Genomic DNA, 13,353 nt, shown 5'->3' with positions numbered 1-13,353 from the left:
CTCCGTTCCAAAAATACGAAAACCATCAACCATGAAGCGGAGGCCACCCGAGCATAGAAACAGCAAGAAAGAAAAAAAAACAAAAAAAAAACAGCACGTAAAATCTAAAAAAAACGCAAACGGGCAACGAAAAAGGAGGGTGCAACACGAGGACTTCCCAGGGGGTCACCCATCCTAGTACTACTCTCGCCCAAGCACGCTTAACTGCGGAGTTCTGATGGGATCCGGTGCATTAGTGCTGGTATGATCGCAGAACCTCCTTCGTAAGCGAGGCGTGGGACCCACGTGACCGATCGGCTCCGTTCCAAAAATACGAAAACCATGAACCATGAAGCGGAGGCCACCCGAGCATAGAAATAGCAAGAAAGAAAAAAAAACAAAAAAAACCGCACGTAAAATCTAAAAAAAACGCAAACAGGCAACGAAAAAGGGGGGTGCAACACGAGGACTTCCCAGGGGGTCACCCATCCTAGTACTACTCTCGCCCAAGCACGCTTAACTGCGGAGTTCTGATGGGATCCGGTGCATTAGTGCTGGTATGATCACAACCGAAATACTATTCATGATTATTGCTTTTATGTGTTAAAAGACGCAGAACCTCCTTTGTTTTCGTATGCGAGGCGTGGGACCCACGAGACCGATCGGCTCCGTTCCAAAAATACGAAAACCATGAACCATGAAGCGGAGGCCACCCGAGCATAGAAATAGCAAGAAAGAAAAAAAAACAAAAAAAAAACCGCACGTAAAATCTAAAAAAACGCAAACGGGCAACGAAAAAAGGGGTGCAACACGAGGACTTCCCAGGGGGTCACCCATCCTAGTACTACTCTCGCCCAAGCACGCTTAACTGCGGAATTCTGATGGGATCCGGTGCATTAGTGCCGGTATGATCGCACCCGAAATATTATCCATGCTTATTGCTTTTATGTCTTAAAAGACGCAGAACCTCCTTTGTTTTCGTACGCGAGGCGTGGGACCCACGAGACCGATCGGCTCCGTTCCAAAAATACGAAAACCATGAACCATGAAGCGGAGGCCACCCGAGCATAGAAATAGCAAGAAAGAAAAAAAAACAAAAAAAAAACCGCACGTAAAATCTAAAAAAAACGCAAACAGGCAACGAAAAAAGGGGGTGCAACACGAGGACTTCCCAGGGGGTCACCCATCCTAGTACTACTCTCGCCCAAGCACGCTTAACTGCGGAGTTCTGATGGGATCCGGTGCATTAGTGCTGGTATGATCACAACCGAAATACTATTCATGATTATTGCTTTTATGTGTTAAAAGACGCAGAACCTCCTTTGTTTTCGTACGCGAGGCGTGGGACCCACGAGACCGATCGGCTCCGTTCCAAAAATACGAAAACCATGAACCATGAAGCGGAGGCCACCCGAGCATAGAAATAGCAAGAAAGAAAAAAAAACAAAAAAAAAACCGCACGTAAAATCTAAAAAAAACGCAAACAGGCAACGAAAAAAGGGGGTGCAACACGAGGACTTCCCAGGGGGTCACCCATCCTAGTACTACTCTCGCCCAAGCACGCTTAACTGCGGAGTTCTGATGGGATCCGGTGCATTAGTGCTGGTATGATCACAACCGAAATACTATTCATGATTATTGCTTTTATGTGTTAAAAGACGCAGAACCTCCTTTGTTTTCGTACGCGAGGCGTGGGACCCACGAGACCGATCGGCTCCGTTCCAAAAATACGAAAACCATGAACCATGAAGCGGAGGCCACCCGAGCATAGAAATAGCAAGAAAGAAAAAAAAACAAAAAAAAAACCGCACGTAAAATCTAAAAAAACGCAAACGGGCAACGAAAAAAGGGGTGCAACACGAGGACTTCCCAGGGGGTCACCCATCCTAGTACTACTCTCGCCCAAGCACGCTTAACTGCGGAATTCTGATGGGATCCGGTGCATTAGTGCCGGTATGATCGCACCCGAAATACTATCCATGCTTATTGCTTTTATGTCTTAAAAGACGCAGAACCTCCTTTGTTTTCGTAAACGAGGCGTGGGACCCACGTGACCGATCGGCTCCGTTCCAAAAATACGAAAACCATGAACCATGAAGCGGAGGCCACCCGAGCATAGAAATAGCAAGAAAGAAAAAAAAAACAAAAAAAAACCGCACGTAAAATTTAAAAAAAACGCAAACAGGCAACGAAAAAAGGGGGTGCAACACGAGGACTTCCCAGGGGGTCACCCATCCTAGTACTACTCTCGCCCAAGCACGCTTAACTGCGGAGTTCTGATGGGATCCGGTGCATTAGTGCTGGTATGATCGCACCCGAAATACTATCCATGCTTATTGCTTTTATGTCTTAAAAGACGCAGAACCTCCTTTGTTTTCGTACGCGAGGCGTGGGACCCACGTGACCGATTGGCTCCGTTCCAAAAATACGAAAACCATCAACCATGAAGCGGAGGCCACCCGAGCATAGAAACAGCAAGAAAGAAAAAAAAACAAAAAAAAAACAGCACGTAAAATCTAAAAAAAACGCAAACGGGCAACGAAAAAGGAGGGTGCAACACGAGGACTTCCCAGGGGGTCACCCATCCTAGTACTACTCTCGCCCAAGCACGCTTAACTGCGGAGTTCTGATGGGATCCGGTGCATTAGTGCTGGTATGATCGCAGAACCTCCTTCGTAAGCGAGGCGTGGGACCCACGTGACCGATCGGCTCCGTTCCAAAAATACGAAAACCATGAACCATGAAGCGGAGGCCACCCGAGCATAGAAATAGCAAGAAAGAAAAAAAAACAAAAAAAAACCGCACGTAAAATCTAAAAAAAACGCAAACAGGCAACGAAAAAGGGGGGTGCAACACGAGGACTTCCCAGGGGGTCACCCATCCTAGTACTACTCTCGCCCAAGCACGCTTAACTGCGGAGTTCTGATGGGATCCGGTGCATTAGTGCTGGTATGATCACAACCGAAATACTATTCATGATTATTGCTTTTATGTGTTAAAAGACGCAGAACCTCCTTTGTTTTCGTACGCGAGGCGTGGGACCCACGAGACCGATCGGCTCCGTTCCAAAAATACGAAAACCATGAACCATGAAGCGGAGGCCACCCGAGCATAGAAATAGCAAGAAAGAAAAAAAAACAAAAAAAAAACCGCACGTAAAATCTAAAAAAACGCAAACGGGCAACGAAAAAAGGGGTGCAACACGAGGACTTCCCAGGGGGTCACCCATCCCAGTACTACTCTCGCCCAAGCACGCTTAACTGCGGAGTTCTGATGGGATCCGGTGCATTAGTGCTGGTATGATCGCACCAGAAATACTATCCATGCTTATTGCTTTTATGTCTTAAAAGACGCAGAACCTCCTTTGTTTTCGTACGCGAGGCGTGGGACCCACGAGACCGATCGGCTCCGTTCCAAAAATACGAAAACCATGAACCATGAAGCGGAGGCCACCCGAGCATAGAAATAGCAAGAAAGAAAAAAAAAACAAAAAAAAAACCGCAAGTAAAATCTAAAAAAACGCAAACGGGCAACGAAAAAAGGGGTGCAACACGAGGACTTCCCAGGGGGTCACCCATCCTAGTACTACTCTCGCCCAAGCACGCTTAACTGCGGAATTCTGATGGGATCCGGTGCATTAGTGCCGGTATGATCGCACCCGAAATACTATCCATGCTTATTGCTTTTATGTCTTAAAAGACGCAGAACCTCCTTTGTTTTCGTAAACGAGGCGTGGGACCCACGTGACCGATCGGCTCCGTTCCAAAAATACGAAAACCATGAACCATGAAGCGGAGGCCACCCGAGCATAGAAATAGCAAGAAAGAAAAAAAAACAAAAAAAAAACCGCACGTAAAATCTAAAAAAACGCAAACGGGCAACGAAAAAAGGGGTGCAACACAAGGACTTCCCAGGGGGTCACCCATCCTAGTACTACTCTCGCCAAAGCACGCTTAACTGCGGAATTCTGATGGGATCCGGTGCATTAGTGCTGGTATGATCACAACCGAAATACTATTCATGATTATTGCTTTTATGTGTTAAAAGACGCAGAACCTCCTTTGTTTTCGTACGCGAGGCGTGGGACCCACGAGACCGATCGGCTCCGTTCCAAAAATACGAAAACCATGAACCATGAAGCGGAGGCCACCCGAGCATAGAAATAGCAAGAAAAAAAAAAACAAAAAAAAAACCGCACGTAAAATCTAAAAAAACGCAAACGGGCAACGAAAAAAGGGGTGCAACACGAGGACTTCCCAGGGGGTCACCCATCCCAGTACTACTCTCGCCCAAGCACGCTTAACTGCGGAGTTCTGATGGGATCCGGTGCATTAGTGCTGGTATGATCGCACCCGAAATACTATCCATGCTTATTGCTTTTATGTCTTAAAAGACGCAGAACCTCCTTTGTTTTCGTACGCGAGGCGTGGGACCCACGAGACCGATCGGCTCCGTTCCAAAAATACGAAAACCATGAACCATGAAGCGGAGGCCACCCGAGCATAGAAATAGCAAGAAAGAAAAAAAAAACAAAAAAAAAACCGCACGTAAAATCTAAAAAAACGCAAACGGGCAACGAAAAAAGGGGTGCAACACGAGGACTTCCCAGGGGGTCACCATCCTAGTACTACTCTCGCCCAAGCACGCTTAACTGCGGAGTTCTGATGGGATCCGGTGCATTAGTGCTGGTATGATCGCACCCGAAATACTATCCATGCTTATTTCTTTTATGTCTTAAAAGACGCAGAACCTCCTTTGTTTTCGTACGCGAGACGTGGGACCCACGAGACCGATCGGCTCCGTTCCAAAAATACGAAAACCATGAACCATGAAGCGGAGGCCACCCGAGCATAGAAATAGCAAGAAAGAAAAAAAAAAAAAAAAAAAAAACCGCACGTAAAATCTAAAAAAACGCAAACGGGCAACGAAAAAAGGGGTGCAACACGAGGACTTCCCAGGGGGTCACCCATCCTAGTACTACTCTCGCCCAAGCACGCTTAACTGCGGAATTCTGATGGGATCCGGTGCATTAGTGCCGGTATGATCGCACCCGAAATATTATCCATGCTTATTGCTTTTATGTCTTAAAAGACGCAGAACCTCCTTTGTTTTCGTACGCGAGGCGTGGGACCCACGAGACCGATCGGCTCCGTTCCAAAAATACGAAAACCATGAACCATGAAGCGGAGGCCACCCGAGCATAGAAATAGCAAAAAAGAAAAAAAAAACAAAAAAAAAACCGCACGTAAAATCTAAAAAAAACGCAAACAGGCAACGAAAAAGGGGGGTGCAACACGAGGACTTCCCAGGGGGTCACCCATCCTAGTACTACTCTCGCCCAAGCACGCTTAACTACGGAGTTCTGATGGGATCCGGTGCATTAGTGCTGGTATGATCGCACCCGAAATACTATCCATGCTTATTGCTTTTATGTCTTAAAAGACGCAGAACCTCCTTTGTTTTCGTAAACGAGGCGTGGGACCCACGTGACCGATCGGCTCCGTTCCAAAAATACGAAAACCATGAACCATGAAGCGGAGGCCACCCGAGCATAGAAATAGCAAGAAAGAAAAAAAAAACAAAAAAAAACCGCACGTAAAATTTAAAAAAAACGCAAACAGGCAACGAAAAAAGGGGGTGCAACACGAGGACTTCCCAGGGGGTCACCCATCCTAGTACTACTCTCGCCCAAGCACGCTTAACTGCGGAGTTCTGATGGGATCCGGTGCATTAGTGCTGGTATGATCGCACCCGAAATACTATCCATGCTTATTGCTTTTATGTCTTAAAAGACGCAGAACCTCCTTTGTTTTCGTACGCGAGGCGTGGGACCCACGTGACCGATTGGCTCCGTTCCAAAAATACGAAAACCATCAACCATGAAGCGGAGGCCACCCGAGCATAGAAACAGCAAGAAAGAAAAAAAAACAAAAAAAAAACAGCACGTAAAATCTAAAAAAAACGCAAACGGGCAACGAAAAAGGAGGGTGCAACACGAGGACTTCCCAGGGGGTCACCCATCCTAGTACTACTCTCGCCCAAGCACGCTTAACTGCGGAGTTCTGATGGGATCCGGTGCATTAGTGCTGGTATGATCGCAGAACCTCCTTCGTAAGCGAGGCGTGGGACCCACGTGACCGATCGGCTCCGTTCCAAAAATACGAAAACCATGAACCATGAAGCGGAGGCCACCCGAGCATAGAAATAGCAAGAAAGAAAAAAAAACAAAAAAAAACCGCACGTAAAATCTAAAAAAAACGCAAACAGGCAACGAAAAAGGGGGTGCAACACGAGGACTTCCCAGGGGGTCACCCATCCTAGTACTACTCTCGCCCAAGCACGCTTAACTGCGGAGTTCTGATGGGATCCGGTGCATTAGTGCTGGTATGATCACAACCGAAATACTATTCATGATTATTGCTTTTATGTGTTAAAAGACGCAGAACCTCCTTTGTTTTCGTACGCGAGGCGTGGGACCCACGAGACCGATCGGCTCCGTTCCAAAAATACGAAAACCATGAACCATGAAGCGGAGGCCACCCGAGCATAGAAATAGCAAGAAAGAAAAAAAAACAAAAAAAAAAACCGCACGTAAAATCTAAAAAAACGCAAACGGGCAACGAAAAAAGGGGTGCAACACGAGGACTTCCCAGGGGGTCACCCATCCCAGTACTACTCTCGCCCAAGCACGCTTAACTGCGGAGTTCTGATGGGATCCGGTGCATTAGTGCTGGTATGATCGCACCAGAAATACTATCGATGCTTATTGCTTTTATGTCTTAAAAGACGCAGAACCTCCTTTGTTTTCGTACGCGAGGCGTGGGACCCACGAGACCGATCGGCTCCGTTCCAAAAATACGAAAACCATGAACCATGAAGCGGAGGCCACCCGAGCATAGAAATAGCAAGAAAGAAAAAAAAACAAAAAAAAAACCGCACGTAAAATCTAAAAAAACGCAAACGGGCAACGAAAAAAGGGGTGCAACACGAGGACTTCCCAGGGGGTCACCATCCTAGTACTACTCTCGCCCAAGCACGCTTAACTGCGGAGTTCTGATGGGATCCGGTGCATTAGTGCTGGTATGATCGCACCCGAAATACTATCCATGCTTATTTCTTTTATGTCTTAAAAGACGCAGAACCTCCTTTGTTTTCGTACGCGAGAAGTGGGACCCACGAGACCGATCGGCTCCGTTCCAAAAATACGAAAACCATGAACCATGAAGCGGAGGCCACCCGAGCATAGAAATAGCAAGAAAGAAAAAAAAACAAAAAAAAAACCGCACGTAAAATCTAAAAAAACGCAAACGGGCAACGAAAAAAGGGGTGCAACACAAGGACTTCCCAGGGGGTCACCCATCCTAGTACTACTCTCGCCAAAGCACGCTTAACTGCGGAATTCTGATGGGATCCGGTGCATTAGTGCTGGTATGATCACAACCGAAATACTATTCATGATTATTGTTTTTATGTCTTAAAAGACGCAGAACCTCCTTTGTTTTCGTAAGCGAGGCGTGGGACCCACGTGACCGATCGGCTCCGTTCCAAAAATACGAAAACCATGAACCATGAAGCGGAGGCCACCCGAGCATAGAAATAGCAAGAAAGAAAAAAAAACAAAAAAAAAACCGCACGTAAAATCTAAAAAAACGCAAACGGGCAACGAAAAAAGGGGTGCAACACGAGGACTTCCCAGGGGGTCACCCATCCCAATACTACTCTCGCCCAAGCACGCTTAACTGCGGAGTTCTGATGGGATCCGGTGCATTAGTGCTGGTATGATCGCACCCGAAATACTATCCATGCTTATTGCTTTTATGTCTTAAAAGACGCAGAACCTCCTTTGTTTTCGTACGCGAGGCGTGGGACCCACGAGACCGATCGGCTCCGTTCCAAAAATACGAAAACCATGAACCATGATACGGAGGCCACCCGAGCATAGAAATAGCAAGAAAGAAAAAAAAAAAAAAAAAAAACCGCACGTAAAATCTAAAAAAACGCAAACGGGCAACGAAAAAAGGGGTGCAACACGAGGACTTCCCAGGGGGTCACCCATCCTAGTACTACTCTCGCCCAACCACGCTTAACTGCGGAATTCTGATGGGATCCGGTGCATTAGTGCCGGTATGATCGCACCCGAAATATTATCCATGCTTATTGCTTTTATGTCTTAAAAGACGCAGAACCTCCTTTGTTTTCGTACGCGAGGCGTGGGACCCACGAGACCGATCGGCTCCGTTCCAAAAATACGAAAACCATGAACCATGAAGCGGAGGCCACCCGAGCATAGAAATAGCAAGAAAGAAAAAAAAAACAAAAAAAAAACCGCACGTAAAATCTAAAAAAAACGCAAACAGGCAACGAAAAAGGGGGGTGCAACACGAGGACATCCCAGGGGGTCACCCATCCTAGTACTACTCTCGCCCAAGCACGCTTAACTACGGAGTTCTGATGGGATCCGGTGCATTAGTGCTGGTATGATCGCACCCGAAATACTATCCATGCTTATTGCTTTTATGTCTTGAAAGACGCAGAACCTCCTTTGTTTTCGTAAACGAGGCGTGGGACCCACGTGACCGATCGGCTCCGTTCCAAAAATACGAAAACCATGAACCATGAAGCGGAGGCCACCCGAGCATAGAAATAGCAAGAAAGAAAAAAAAACAAAAAAAAACCGCACGTAAAATTTAAAAAAAACGCAAACAGGCAACGAAAAAAGGGGGTGCAACACGAGGACTTCCCAGGGGGTCACCCATCCTAGTACTACTCTCGCCCAAGCACGCTTAACTGCGGAGTTCTGATGGGATCCGGTGCATTAGTGCTGGTATGATCGCACCCGAAATACTATCCATGGTTATTGCTTTTATGTCTTAAAAGACGCAGAACCTCCTTTGTTTTCGTACGCGAGGCGTGGGACCCACGTGACCGATTGGCTCCGTTCCAAAAATACGAAAACCATCAACCATGAAGCGGAGGCCACCCGAGCATAGAAACAGCAAGAAAGAAAAAAAAACAAAAAAAAAACAGCACGTAAAATCTAAAAAAAACGCAAACGGGCAACGAAAAAGGAGGGTGCAACACGAGGACTTCCCAGGGGGTCACCCATCCTAGTACTACTCTCGCCCAAGCACGCTTAACTGCGGAGTTCTGATGGGATCCGGTGCATTAGTGCTGGTATGATCGCAGAACCTCCTTCGTAAGCGAGGCGTGGGACCCACGTGACCGATCGGCTCCGTTCCAAAAATACGAAAACCATGAACCATGAAGCGGAGGCCACCCGAGCATAGAAATAGCAAGAAAGAAAAAAAAACAAAAAAAAACCGCACGTAAAATCTAAAAAAAACGCAAACAGGCAACGAAAAAGGGGGGTGCAACACGAGGACTTCCCAGGGGGTCACCCATCCTAGTACTACTCTCGCCCAAGCACGCTTAACTGCAGAGTTCTGATGGGATCCGGTGCATTAGTGCTGGTATGATCACAACCGAAATACTATTCATGATTATTGCTTTTATGTGTTAAAAGACGCAGAACCTCCTTTGTTTTCGTACGCGAGGCGTGGGACCCACGAGACCGATCGGCTCCGTTCCAAAAATACGAAAACCATGAACCATGAAGCGGAGGCCACCCGAGCATAGAAATAGCAAGAAAGAAAAAAAAACAAAAAAAAAACCGCACGTAAAATCTAAAAAAACGCAAACGGGCAACGAAAAAAGGGGTGCAACACGAGGACTTCCCAGGGGGTCACCCATCCCAGTACTACTCTCGCCCAAGCACGCTTAACTGCGGAGTTCTGATGGGATCCGGTGCATTAGTGCTGGTATGATCGCACCAGAAATACTATCCATGCTTATTGCTTTTATGTCTTAAAAGACGCAGAACCTCCTTTGTTTTCGTACGCGAGGCGTGGGACCCACGAGACCGATCGGCTCCGTTCCAAAAATACGAAAACCATGAACCATGAAGCGGAGGCCACCCGAGCATAGAAATAGCAAGAAAGAAAAAAAAACAAAAAAAAAACCGCACGTAAAATCTAAAAAAACGCAAACGGGCAACGAAAAAAGGGGTGCAACACGAGGACTTCCCAGGGGGTCACCATCCCAGTACTACTCTCGCCCAAGCACGCTTAAGTGCGGAGTTCTGATGGGATCCGGTGCATTAGTGCTGGTATGATCGCACCCGAAATACTATCCATGCTTATTTCTTTTATGTCTTAAAAGACGCAGAACCTCGTTTGTTTTCGTACGCGAGAAGTGGGACCCACGAGACCGATCGGCTCCGTTCCAAAAATACGAAAACCATGAACCATGAAGCGGAGGCCACCCGAGCATAGAAATAGCAAGAAAGAAAAAAAAACAAAAAAAAAACCGCACGTAAAATCTAAAAAAACGCAAACGGGCAACGAAAAAAGGGGTGCAACACAAGGACTTCCCAGGGGGTCACCCATCCTAGTACTACTCTCGCCAAAGCACGCTTAACTGCGGAATTCTGATGGGATCCGGTGCATTAGTGCTGGTATGATCACAACCGAAATACTATTCATGATTATTGCTTTTATGTCTTAAAAGACGCAGAACCTCCTTTGTTTTCGTACGCGAGGCGTGGGACCCACGAGACCGATCGGCTCCGTTCCAAAAATACGAAAACCATGAACCATGAAGCGGAGGCCACCCGAGCATAGAAATAGCAAGAAAGAAAAAAAAACAAAAAAAAAACCGCACGTAAAATCTAAAAAAACGCAAACGGGCAACGAAAAAAGGGGTGCAACACGAGGACTTCCCAGGGGGTCACCCATCCCAATACTACTCTCGCCCAAGCACGCTTAACTGCGGAGTTCTGATGGGATCCGGTGCATTAGTGCTGGTATGATCGCACCCGAAATACTATCCATGCTTATTGCTTTTATGTCTTAAAAGACGCAGAACCTCCTTTGTTTTCGTACGCGAGGCGTGGGACCCACGAGACCGATCGGCTCCGTTCCAAAAATACGAAAACCATGAACCATGAAGCGGAGGCCACCCGAGCATAGAAATAGCAAGAAATAAAAAAAAACAAAAAAAAAACCGCACGTAAAATCTAAAAAAACGCAAACGGGCAACGAAAAAAGGGGTGCAACACGAGGACTTCCCAGGGGGTCACCATCCTAGTACTACTCTCGCCCAAGCACGCTTAACTGCGGAGTTCTGATGGGATCCGGTGCATTAGTGCTGGTATGATCGCACCCGAAATACTATCCATGCTTATTTCTTTTATGTCTTAAAAGACGCAGAACCTCCTTTGTTTTCGTACGCGAGACGTGGGACCCACGAGACCGATCGGCTCCGTTCCAAAAATACGAAAACCATGAACCATGAAGCGGAGGCCACCCGAGCATAGAAATAGCAAGAAAGAAAAAAAAACAAAAAAAAAAACCGCACGTAAAATCTAAAAAAACGCAAACGGGCAACGAAAAAAGGGGTGCAACACGAGGACTTCCCAGGGGGTCACCCATCCTAGTACTACTCTCGCCCAAGCACGCTTAACTGCGGAATTCTGATGGGATCCGGTGCATTAGTGCCGGTATGATCGCACCCGAAATATTATCCATGCTTATTGCTTTTATGTCTTAAAAGACGCAGAACCTCCTTTGTTTTCGTACGCGAGGCGTGGGACCCACGAGACCGATCGGCTCCGTTCCAAAAATACGAAAACCATGAACCATGAAGCGGAGGCCAACCGAGCATAGAAATAGCAAGAAAGAAAAAAAAAACAAAAAAAAAACCGCACGTAAAATCTAAAAAAACGCAAACGGGCAATGAAAAAGGGGGGTGCAACACAAGGACTTCCCAGGGGGTCACCCATCCTAGTACTACTCTCGCCCAAGCACGCTTAACTGCGGAGTTCTGATGGGATCCGGTGCATTAGTGCTGGTATGATCGCACCCGAAATACTATCCATGCTTATTGCTTTTATGTCTTAAAAGACGCAGAACCTCCTTTGTTTTCGTAAGCGAGGCGTGGGACCCACGTGACCGATCGGCTCCGTTCCAAAAATACGAAAACCATGAACCATGAAGCGGAGGCCACCCGAGCATAGAAATAGCAAGAAAGAAAAAAAAACAAAAAAAAACTGCACGTAAAATCTAAAAAAAACGCAAACAGGCAACGAAAAAGGGGGGTGCAACACGAGGACTTCCCAGGGGGTCACCCATCCTAGTACTACTCTCGCCCAAGCATGCTTAACTGCGGAGTTCTGATGGGATCCGGTGCATTAGTGCTGGTATGATCGCACCCGAAATACTATCCATGTTTATTGCTTTTATGTCTTAAAAGACGCAGAACCTCCTTTGTTTTCGTACGCGAGGCGTGGGACCCACGAGACCGATCGGCTCCGTTCCAAAAATACGAAAACCATGAACCATGAAGCGGAGGCCACCCGAGCATAGAAATAGCAAGAAAGAAAAAAAAAACAAAAAAAAAACCGCACGTAAAATCTAAAAAAACGCAAACGGGCAACGAAAAAAGGGGTGCAACACGAGGACTTCCCAGGGGGTCACCCATCCTAGTACTACTCTCGCCCAAGCACGCTTAACTGCGGACTTCTGATGGGATCCGGTGCATTAGTGCCGGTATGATCGCACCCGAAATATTATCCATGCTTATTGCTTTTATGTCTTAAAAGACGCAGAACCTCCTTTGTTTTCGTACGCGTGGCGTGGGACCCACGAGACCGATCGGCTCCGTTCCAAAAATACGAAAACCATGAACCATGAAGCGGAGGCCACCCGAGCATAGAAATAGCAAGAAAGAAAAAAAAAACAAAAAAAAAACGCACGTAAAATCTAAAAAAACGCAAACGGGCAACGAAAAAGTGGGGGTGCAACACGAGGACTTCCCAGGGGGTCACCCATCCTAGTACTACTCTCGCCCAAGCACGCTTAACTGCGGAGTTCTGATGGGATCCGGTGCATTAGTGCTGGTATGATCGCACCCGAAATACTATCCATGCTTATTGCTTTTATGTTTTAAAAGACGCAGAACCTCCTTTGTTTTCGTAAGCGAGGCGTGGGACCCACGTGACCGATCGGCTCCGTTCCAAAAATACGAAAACCATGAACCATGAAGCGGAGGCCACTCGAGCATAGAAATAGCAAGAAAGAAAAAAAAAACAAAAAAAAACCGCACGTAAAATCTAAAAAAAACGCAAACAGGCAACGAAAAAGGGGGGTGCAACACGAGGACTTCCCAGGGGGTCACCCATCTTAGTACTACTCTCGCCCAAGCACGCTTAACTGCGGAGTTCTGATAGGATCCGGTGCATTAGTGCTGGTATGATCGCACCCGAAATACTATCCATGCTTATTGCTTTTATGTCTTAAAAGACGCAGAACCTCCTTT

At 46.8% G+C, this 13,353-nt stretch overlaps 39 non-coding genes across 39 annotated transcripts; all 39 read right to left on the bottom strand.

Annotated features, from left to right (window-relative positions):
* Positions 1 to 136: 136 nt before the first annotated feature.
* LOC145147293 (5S ribosomal RNA) lies at positions 137 to 255 on the bottom strand. The gene has a single exon (XR_013728201.1). It is a non-coding gene; the product is annotated as a 5S ribosomal RNA (ribosomal RNA).
* A 176-nt stretch (positions 256 to 431) lies between these two features.
* LOC145139594 (5S ribosomal RNA) lies at positions 432 to 550 on the bottom strand. The gene has a single exon (XR_013721950.1). It is a non-coding gene; the product is annotated as a 5S ribosomal RNA (ribosomal RNA).
* Positions 551 to 779: 229 nt separating this feature from the next.
* Positions 780 to 898, bottom strand: LOC145136554 (5S ribosomal RNA). Its single transcript, XR_013720538.1, has one exon. It is a non-coding gene; the product is annotated as a 5S ribosomal RNA (ribosomal RNA).
* A 231-nt stretch (positions 899 to 1,129) lies between these two features.
* On the bottom strand, positions 1,130 to 1,248 carry LOC145139589 (5S ribosomal RNA). The gene has a single exon (XR_013721949.1). It is a non-coding gene; the product is annotated as a 5S ribosomal RNA (ribosomal RNA).
* Positions 1,249 to 1,479: 231 nt separating this feature from the next.
* LOC145139579 (5S ribosomal RNA) lies at positions 1,480 to 1,598 on the bottom strand. Its single transcript, XR_013721947.1, has one exon. It is a non-coding gene; the product is annotated as a 5S ribosomal RNA (ribosomal RNA).
* Positions 1,599 to 1,827: 229 nt separating this feature from the next.
* Positions 1,828 to 1,946, bottom strand: LOC145136551 (5S ribosomal RNA). Its single transcript, XR_013720533.1, has one exon. It is a non-coding gene; the product is annotated as a 5S ribosomal RNA (ribosomal RNA).
* Positions 1,947 to 2,177: 231 nt separating this feature from the next.
* LOC145151993 (5S ribosomal RNA) lies at positions 2,178 to 2,296 on the bottom strand. The gene has a single exon (XR_013732532.1). It is a non-coding gene; the product is annotated as a 5S ribosomal RNA (ribosomal RNA).
* A 231-nt stretch (positions 2,297 to 2,527) lies between these two features.
* Positions 2,528 to 2,646, bottom strand: LOC145147292 (5S ribosomal RNA). The gene has a single exon (XR_013728200.1). It is a non-coding gene; the product is annotated as a 5S ribosomal RNA (ribosomal RNA).
* A 177-nt stretch (positions 2,647 to 2,823) lies between these two features.
* LOC145139574 (5S ribosomal RNA) lies at positions 2,824 to 2,942 on the bottom strand. Its single transcript, XR_013721945.1, has one exon. It is a non-coding gene; the product is annotated as a 5S ribosomal RNA (ribosomal RNA).
* Positions 2,943 to 3,171: 229 nt separating this feature from the next.
* LOC145155419 (5S ribosomal RNA) lies at positions 3,172 to 3,290 on the bottom strand. Its single transcript, XR_013735861.1, has one exon. It is a non-coding gene; the product is annotated as a 5S ribosomal RNA (ribosomal RNA).
* Positions 3,291 to 3,520: 230 nt separating this feature from the next.
* LOC145136543 (5S ribosomal RNA) lies at positions 3,521 to 3,639 on the bottom strand. The gene has a single exon (XR_013720528.1). It is a non-coding gene; the product is annotated as a 5S ribosomal RNA (ribosomal RNA).
* A 229-nt stretch (positions 3,640 to 3,868) lies between these two features.
* LOC145149958 (5S ribosomal RNA) lies at positions 3,869 to 3,987 on the bottom strand. The gene has a single exon (XR_013730793.1). It is a non-coding gene; the product is annotated as a 5S ribosomal RNA (ribosomal RNA).
* Positions 3,988 to 4,214: 227 nt separating this feature from the next.
* LOC145152562 (5S ribosomal RNA) lies at positions 4,215 to 4,333 on the bottom strand. Its single transcript, XR_013733094.1, has one exon. It is a non-coding gene; the product is annotated as a 5S ribosomal RNA (ribosomal RNA).
* A 230-nt stretch (positions 4,334 to 4,563) lies between these two features.
* Positions 4,564 to 4,681, bottom strand: LOC145145870 (5S ribosomal RNA). The gene has a single exon (XR_013726823.1). It is a non-coding gene; the product is annotated as a 5S ribosomal RNA (ribosomal RNA).
* Positions 4,682 to 4,912: 231 nt separating this feature from the next.
* On the bottom strand, positions 4,913 to 5,031 carry LOC145136536 (5S ribosomal RNA). The gene has a single exon (XR_013720524.1). It is a non-coding gene; the product is annotated as a 5S ribosomal RNA (ribosomal RNA).
* Positions 5,032 to 5,263: 232 nt separating this feature from the next.
* LOC145152465 (5S ribosomal RNA) lies at positions 5,264 to 5,382 on the bottom strand. Its single transcript, XR_013732988.1, has one exon. It is a non-coding gene; the product is annotated as a 5S ribosomal RNA (ribosomal RNA).
* Positions 5,383 to 5,613: 231 nt separating this feature from the next.
* LOC145151992 (5S ribosomal RNA) lies at positions 5,614 to 5,732 on the bottom strand. The gene has a single exon (XR_013732531.1). It is a non-coding gene; the product is annotated as a 5S ribosomal RNA (ribosomal RNA).
* A 231-nt stretch (positions 5,733 to 5,963) lies between these two features.
* Positions 5,964 to 6,082, bottom strand: LOC145147291 (5S ribosomal RNA). Its single transcript, XR_013728199.1, has one exon. It is a non-coding gene; the product is annotated as a 5S ribosomal RNA (ribosomal RNA).
* Positions 6,083 to 6,258: 176 nt separating this feature from the next.
* On the bottom strand, positions 6,259 to 6,377 carry LOC145139572 (5S ribosomal RNA). The gene has a single exon (XR_013721943.1). It is a non-coding gene; the product is annotated as a 5S ribosomal RNA (ribosomal RNA).
* A 230-nt stretch (positions 6,378 to 6,607) lies between these two features.
* Positions 6,608 to 6,726, bottom strand: LOC145155417 (5S ribosomal RNA). Its single transcript, XR_013735859.1, has one exon. It is a non-coding gene; the product is annotated as a 5S ribosomal RNA (ribosomal RNA).
* A 229-nt stretch (positions 6,727 to 6,955) lies between these two features.
* Positions 6,956 to 7,073, bottom strand: LOC145145869 (5S ribosomal RNA). The gene has a single exon (XR_013726822.1). It is a non-coding gene; the product is annotated as a 5S ribosomal RNA (ribosomal RNA).
* Positions 7,074 to 7,302: 229 nt separating this feature from the next.
* LOC145149956 (5S ribosomal RNA) lies at positions 7,303 to 7,421 on the bottom strand. The gene has a single exon (XR_013730791.1). It is a non-coding gene; the product is annotated as a 5S ribosomal RNA (ribosomal RNA).
* Positions 7,422 to 7,650: 229 nt separating this feature from the next.
* LOC145134190 (5S ribosomal RNA) lies at positions 7,651 to 7,769 on the bottom strand. The gene has a single exon (XR_013718981.1). It is a non-coding gene; the product is annotated as a 5S ribosomal RNA (ribosomal RNA).
* Positions 7,770 to 7,998: 229 nt separating this feature from the next.
* LOC145148003 (5S ribosomal RNA) lies at positions 7,999 to 8,117 on the bottom strand. Its single transcript, XR_013728900.1, has one exon. It is a non-coding gene; the product is annotated as a 5S ribosomal RNA (ribosomal RNA).
* Positions 8,118 to 8,349: 232 nt separating this feature from the next.
* Positions 8,350 to 8,468, bottom strand: LOC145144429 (5S ribosomal RNA). Its single transcript, XR_013725437.1, has one exon. It is a non-coding gene; the product is annotated as a 5S ribosomal RNA (ribosomal RNA).
* A 230-nt stretch (positions 8,469 to 8,698) lies between these two features.
* LOC145151991 (5S ribosomal RNA) lies at positions 8,699 to 8,817 on the bottom strand. The gene has a single exon (XR_013732530.1). It is a non-coding gene; the product is annotated as a 5S ribosomal RNA (ribosomal RNA).
* Positions 8,818 to 9,048: 231 nt separating this feature from the next.
* On the bottom strand, positions 9,049 to 9,167 carry LOC145147290 (5S ribosomal RNA). The gene has a single exon (XR_013728198.1). It is a non-coding gene; the product is annotated as a 5S ribosomal RNA (ribosomal RNA).
* A 177-nt stretch (positions 9,168 to 9,344) lies between these two features.
* Positions 9,345 to 9,463, bottom strand: LOC145145981 (5S ribosomal RNA). Its single transcript, XR_013726930.1, has one exon. It is a non-coding gene; the product is annotated as a 5S ribosomal RNA (ribosomal RNA).
* Positions 9,464 to 9,692: 229 nt separating this feature from the next.
* On the bottom strand, positions 9,693 to 9,811 carry LOC145155416 (5S ribosomal RNA). The gene has a single exon (XR_013735858.1). It is a non-coding gene; the product is annotated as a 5S ribosomal RNA (ribosomal RNA).
* Positions 9,812 to 10,040: 229 nt separating this feature from the next.
* LOC145149216 (5S ribosomal RNA) lies at positions 10,041 to 10,158 on the bottom strand. Its single transcript, XR_013730069.1, has one exon. It is a non-coding gene; the product is annotated as a 5S ribosomal RNA (ribosomal RNA).
* Positions 10,159 to 10,387: 229 nt separating this feature from the next.
* LOC145149955 (5S ribosomal RNA) lies at positions 10,388 to 10,506 on the bottom strand. Its single transcript, XR_013730790.1, has one exon. It is a non-coding gene; the product is annotated as a 5S ribosomal RNA (ribosomal RNA).
* Positions 10,507 to 10,735: 229 nt separating this feature from the next.
* Positions 10,736 to 10,854, bottom strand: LOC145134186 (5S ribosomal RNA). Its single transcript, XR_013718980.1, has one exon. It is a non-coding gene; the product is annotated as a 5S ribosomal RNA (ribosomal RNA).
* Positions 10,855 to 11,083: 229 nt separating this feature from the next.
* LOC145145867 (5S ribosomal RNA) lies at positions 11,084 to 11,201 on the bottom strand. Its single transcript, XR_013726820.1, has one exon. It is a non-coding gene; the product is annotated as a 5S ribosomal RNA (ribosomal RNA).
* Positions 11,202 to 11,431: 230 nt separating this feature from the next.
* On the bottom strand, positions 11,432 to 11,550 carry LOC145136530 (5S ribosomal RNA). The gene has a single exon (XR_013720521.1). It is a non-coding gene; the product is annotated as a 5S ribosomal RNA (ribosomal RNA).
* A 231-nt stretch (positions 11,551 to 11,781) lies between these two features.
* On the bottom strand, positions 11,782 to 11,900 carry LOC145154228 (5S ribosomal RNA). The gene has a single exon (XR_013734711.1). It is a non-coding gene; the product is annotated as a 5S ribosomal RNA (ribosomal RNA).
* Positions 11,901 to 12,130: 230 nt separating this feature from the next.
* LOC145136178 (5S ribosomal RNA) lies at positions 12,131 to 12,249 on the bottom strand. Its single transcript, XR_013720273.1, has one exon. It is a non-coding gene; the product is annotated as a 5S ribosomal RNA (ribosomal RNA).
* A 230-nt stretch (positions 12,250 to 12,479) lies between these two features.
* On the bottom strand, positions 12,480 to 12,598 carry LOC145144480 (5S ribosomal RNA). Its single transcript, XR_013725489.1, has one exon. It is a non-coding gene; the product is annotated as a 5S ribosomal RNA (ribosomal RNA).
* A 231-nt stretch (positions 12,599 to 12,829) lies between these two features.
* Positions 12,830 to 12,948, bottom strand: LOC145151990 (5S ribosomal RNA). The gene has a single exon (XR_013732529.1). It is a non-coding gene; the product is annotated as a 5S ribosomal RNA (ribosomal RNA).
* A 231-nt stretch (positions 12,949 to 13,179) lies between these two features.
* Positions 13,180 to 13,298, bottom strand: LOC145143719 (5S ribosomal RNA). The gene has a single exon (XR_013724749.1). It is a non-coding gene; the product is annotated as a 5S ribosomal RNA (ribosomal RNA).
* Positions 13,299 to 13,353: the final 55 nt, after the last annotated feature.

This window comes from Lactuca virosa, chromosome 1 (genome assembly GCF_052849685.1).
Source record: "Lactuca virosa cultivar CGN04683 chromosome 1, Lactuca_virosa_CGN04683_v6, whole genome shotgun sequence".
NCBI lineage: Eukaryota > Viridiplantae > Streptophyta > Magnoliopsida > Asterales > Asteraceae > Lactuca > Lactuca virosa.
Note: the sequence above shows the minus strand (reverse complement) of the source record. Positions and strands in the feature narration are given on the sequence as shown.